We start from the raw sequence: 6,000 nt of genomic DNA on the forward strand, positions 1-6,000 counted from the left end.
CCTCCGCACCGGGCAGCGGGGGCGGGAGGGCGATCCTGCTGGTCACCGCAGGGACAGGGCGGCCGGGCAGGGGATGGCTGGCGATCGGGGCCGGGCAGAGGGCGGCCCGCGTGTACCGGGCTGCTGCCGCGAAGAGCCGGGGGGCCCCTCCGGCGCTGTTTTGCGGCCGTCGCCCGTGGGGAGCTCCGGCGGCCGTGGTGCGGCGGGAGCGGCTCGGCCGCGGTGCGGCAGCGGCGGCGCCCGGAACGTGCGCCCGGCGGCCCCGGGCGGGAGCGGGGGCGCAGGAGGGGATGCCGCGCTCGCGGTGTGCGCATCCTGGCAGAGCCGGGGCTTGTGAGTGCCTCTGAATGTGTGTTTACGTACGTGTGTCTCTGGCAGCGTTGCACGCAGCTTGCATTCAAGGAGACCCTAGACTCGCTAGCCGCAGTGTACTTTGTGTGCAGCGCTTTTTCGTTTTCCTCAAGCTTATGCACGATCAGTGCGGCGCGAGCTTTATTTTGCCTGTGTCTTATCAGAGCTGAACCTTTGTTTGCTGGTTTGTTGCCCTTTTTCCTCCCCGTCTCCTAAATCCACGTGCAACTCGAGCAACAGAGTAGGTCTCACCTGTGCATTCCTTAGGGCCAAGCACACCGCTCTGGTTATTTTAAGGAAAGGAAACATAAATTAAAAGCTGGGAAGGTAAGACTCCATGAAGGATTCCTTTCACTGCTCCTGCAGTATCTGTCCTAGCTCAGTTTCTGGTTGCAGCTGACAGTGGAAAAAATACTACTGTCCCACAGTGGCTGTTTTATACTGCTATACACACACGTGACAGACAGAATATTGACATTCTTGTCTTCTCTTCTATCTCTCTCCTTTTAGAAAGTAGATATGCCAGTGGAAGGCAACAGAAGTGTAAAATCTGTGAAGTTGTTACAAACTCTTCAAAATATTTGGGAACGGTATATGGGGGTTATGGGGGTGGGTCTGTGTGTTATCTGGTTGGTTGGTTTCTTCTGGCTAAAATTGCCACCCTGCTCTCCTGGCAGTAAACAGGCATTCTGGATGTTCTCTTTCACTTCCAGGGAAAAAATAAACAAAAACAAACCAACAAAAAAACCCCCACCAAATCATCACTACAATAAACAAACAAGGAAATAAAAAATGCGCTTAGAAAATAAACAGTTATTCAATAATATTACTAGGAAAGAAATCATAAATTATACTCCTATTTCTGTTCAGGTGACAAGACATAGAGATGTAAAGATTGCTTTTAAGTCAGTCAATGAATTTGTGTAGATTCGTCATTTCCAACAGACGGTACAAATCTTTCTTTGTGCTGCAACTCTGTAATTCTACCTTTGTCAACTGAAGATTATAAACTAGAAAGATTAATGTACATTTTGTCTTCAGTGGTAAATGCTATTGTCAAATAGGGAGAACTTCTTATTCAAAGAATTGGATCAATAGTTGACTTTGTTTTGAAGCATTTATTTAAGAAGCTACTTAAAAAGAGTGAAGTTCATGCTCTTAACATCCTTAAAGAAATCTCTCAAAGGCAATTATTCTATTTGCCAATCTAGCGGTCACTGCCACATAGCAACAAAAAGCATGAAAGCTAGATGTGGAAATCCCTTTGGGTTCAGGCAGTGCTTTCTCAATGGAAGAAGAACAGTAGGAAATTAAAAAGTGAAATGCACTTTAAAAAATCTATTTGAATATTTTAAACAGGCTGCTTTGAGTAGGTGAAGTTTCATCTCTAACCAGTAAGCTTCAAGGTCAATGAAATGCAAATGACAGATGCGCTCCGTGCCTGAAAGAATGCCACCCACTTGATGTAACATTTAGTGAGAAGTATTTAAAAAGTTGACCACCTTTTATTTTAATCTGTAAACTCTGTGTTCAGCAAGTATTTGTTCAGAGGAGTGCAGAGTGCCTTTGACTGGAATAAACTAGTACATTTTCAAAATATGGGAGGTTAATGAAGGTACTGTTTTATTAATGAAGGGCCTGTAATGTCAGTTGTGCACATCAGTGAGAAGACACTGAGTGATGCCAGTTAAATTTAGTCTGACACAGAGTGTAATACACCATGAGAAATTTCAACTGTTACACAGGTCTTAAAAACCATTATATGTAAACCAAGACTCTTTTTATTTTTACAGAGATTCCAAGTACAAGAAGCAGTATGTAATGCCCATAACAAAATTGATCCTATGCTAGCATATTATATCTGCTTCCATGGAAATTAATTCATTAGGCTGCTGGATACACCTTAAAAGAACTTTGATTTGACTAAGTCAAACTAATAATCACTTTTGGTGGCTACTTAGTATATTAACTGATCACTGGAATTATTCAAGCAGATTATTGTTCTGTGTTCTGGAAACTGAAAAATATGTAAGATGGAAAGGAATGAACAAAAGTTAAGAAAAGCAGGCATAAGAAAAGGAATAAAAACATGAAAAAGGAAGACAAAGCTATAAAATTTTAGTTTCCTAAAGTTTCATCTTGTGTTGTTTACTTGCCTTCATTGGCTTCTTTCATCACTTAAACCCCTGTGATCTCACACTTGGCATTTTGGAGTTTTAAAGAGCTTCAAATTGACTACTTAAAAAAAAAAAGAAATAAAAGCACCCCCCCACTGCCACCCACACACACTGATACAACCTTAAAAGTATCTTTCTTTATTTTCTCTTATAATGGCCTGAGTTATGTTTGGACTCTTTAAATTACACTTTTAAGGGTTTAAAGAGCTGCTAATATTGCATGTGGCTACTGATACACATCTCATTAAGTATGTTTTTCAGAAATCCATCTGACAATCTCAGCAGAAAATTAAGTGTATGTGTTAATATTTTCAAATTGGTTAAATATGACCAAGTTCTAGTTAAATATCAAGAGAGACAGCAAGTCAGTAAGAAGTTTCTACAAAACACGTATTTTTTTGCCCTTGGCCATGTTATCTATGTAGGAGGCTTTAAAAAAAAAAAAGATGGATTTTTCTTTCACATCTGTACAAGCAAGTTTCCACGCCTTTTTCAATTTTTTTTTTCAGGTAGCTGAAATGCTTTTGATCACAATTTAAAAATATGTCAGGAAAAACTGTGAGTAAACTAGCAAGAATATATTGGGCAGTTTGAACTTTAAAATTATGTCAAAAGTCACATGTTGTCGTGTTACAAAGACTGAAGAATTCTACATGACTGCATGTTAAATTTATGGATAGATAACATTTAATATGAAATCTTACTTAGTTATTACAGCCTTATAAAGATTTAATGAATAGGTTTTTTCGCTAGCCAGAATTTGAAATATTTTGCTACTATGAGCATTTCAAACTCAAGAGAAGGCACGAATTCTCCCTTTTTCAGGTGCAATAATCAGTGCATGGTGTTTACCTTACCCTGTGAAAGGGTTACTAGAGAATTCAGTCTTTGGACTGTTCTCCAGTTTATATAAAAAAACCGAATATATAAAAGTGATCAGTGGTGTGCTAATGTTTTATATTTTAAAGAAAATGGATGCAAATAAACAGGTATGTAGTTAGGAAAAAACACCATATGACTGGATAAAAGAAATAAAATCTGTAACCTTTTAAGAAAAGGCTGCTTTGTTGGAAGATGATTTGCTTCCCTGTGAATTAAACCTTTAAGCTGAGGTGATATGAATATATTTGTATAATGAGTCCAGGGTCTCACCACTTCTTGCTTTCCCTGTTTGGTTCGGGGAAAAATTCTTCTTCTAAGGAAAAATACAGCCACGGGGTAAGGTCAATGCCTTCTAGATAAAAAAAGAGCAGCTGTCTTTGGTGGTGAGAATTGCCTGTTTCTGTTCTGGTGACTATGAAGTCTTCAACTTCTGACCTCATCCCAGTCTACAGCTTCCTAAAGGGGCGCACGGGAGAGGCAGGTGCTGATCTCTCTCTGTTGACAAGCAGTAGGACATGAGCAAATGGAATGAAGCTGTGTCAGGGGAAGTTCGGGTTGGACATTAGGAAAAGGTTTTTAGTTGAGACCACAGTCATCACTGGAAGAAGCTTCCCCAGGAAGTGGTCACGGCACCCACCGTGTCTGAGTTCAAGGAGCATCTTGATGCTTGTAAGTCTTACAGTTTCAGTTTTAGTTTTAGTTTAGGAACAGGGAGTTGGACTTGATGGTCCTGATGGGTCCCTTCTAATGTGATGTATTCTATGATTCTATTCTAGAAAATATAGGGATGTCACATGGACAATCATTATTATTGTAACTCCAGAACAGTTGTGTGTGGCCCCAGGTGTCACCAGTGTCCGTCAGCAGCCAGGAAGACCTTCTTATCTATGTCAGATGCACTTTGCACAAATGGCAAATTTTTGTGTACATCACAAAGGAAGCTACAAAGAGTACCTTTTTTGTATATTTTGAGGATGCTTGAATACCATTCACTGCAATATATTGTAATTGTCATAATCCACTGGCATTTGTCCAGAGGATAGTGCTGCCCACGCCAGAGCTGTTTTTTTCAAATCAAAAAAGCTCCCAAACTGGTGAGTTTATGAGCATATTGATGGGTGGACTGTTGCTGCAAAACATGTCTGAAGTTGAAACTGATGTGCATTGCATTATAAATGTTCTGCTGATCCTGTTTGAGGTATCATAGAATCATGGAATGGTTTGAGTTGGAATGCACCTTAAAGACCACTTAGTTCCATCCCCACCCTTGCCGTGGGCAGGGACACTTTCCACTAGACCAGGTCGCTCAAAGCCCTTTTCAGTCTAGTCTTGAGCACTTTCAGGAATGAGTCAGCTACAGCTTGTATGGGCACCCTGTTCCAGTGCCTCATCATCCTCACAGTGAAGAATTTGTTCCTAATGTCTTTTCTGAACCTGCCCTCTTGCTGTTTAAAGCCATTCTGTCTTGCCCTAAAACCATATGCCCTTGTAAAAAGTCCCTATCCCTCTCCCTTGCACGCCCTCTTTAGGTGCTGGAAGGCTGTTGTAAGGTCTCTCGGGAACCTTCTCCAGGCTGAACAACCCCAGGTATCTCAGACTGTCCTCAGAGGAGAAGCGCTCCGTGTCTCTAATCAACTTGGTAGCATCCTCTGGACACACTCTAACAGGTCCACGTCTTCCTTGTGTGGGATCCCAGAGAACTGGATGGATTCCAAGTGGTATCTCATGGGAGCAGAGCAGAGGGGCAGAATCCCCTCCCTCATCTGCCAGCCATGCTGCTTTTGGTGCAGCCCAGGACATGTTTGGCTTTTTGGGGTGCGAGTGCACATTTGTTGGCTCATGTCAATCTTCTCATCCACCCATGCCCCCAAGTCCTTCTCTTCAGGGCTGCTCTCAATCCCTTCCCTGCCCAGCCTGTATTCATGCCTGGGATTGCCCACACACACACAGTGTTGCACTTGGCTTTGTTGAACTCCATGAGGTTTGCAGAGTGCCATGTCTGGAGCCTGCCCAGGTCCCCCAGTGCATCCCTCCCCTGCAGTGTGCCAACTGCACCACAGAGTTTGGCGCTGTCAGCAAACTTGCTAAGGGTGCCCTCAGTCCTACTGTCCTACGTGTCACTGACAAAGGCATATAAGGGGCCAAGCCCTATATATATATAAGTACAGACACTGTTAAGCAGGGAACCTCGGATTAATTGATGTAAACATCTAGGAAAATATGAAGACAACCTTTCTTAATCTCTGGAATAGGGAAATAATTGAAAGCGATAGGGATTTGTTGCAATTTGAATATATATATTCAAATATATATATATGTGTGTGTATATATATATATCTCTATATATATATATAACGAATGGTGACAGTTTAACTGTGCTTAAATATTCTTAGGAAGGAATACAGTCAAGGATATGAAAACATAGGCAACACCTTTTACCCAAACTCTGTTTTTACCCTTGTTGTTCCAGATGTTGAGTTTTCAAGCAAACAATCATTATATGCTTGTATGCTTGTCTGCACTTCACCTTACATGGCCAACAGCTTTTTGACAGGGAGGGGTGTTGAGTGAGAAATGTCTTTGATTTTGT

Source organism: Melospiza georgiana, chromosome 5 (assembly GCF_028018845.1).
Source record: "Melospiza georgiana isolate bMelGeo1 chromosome 5, bMelGeo1.pri, whole genome shotgun sequence".
Taxonomy (NCBI): domain Eukaryota; kingdom Metazoa; phylum Chordata; class Aves; order Passeriformes; family Passerellidae; genus Melospiza; species Melospiza georgiana.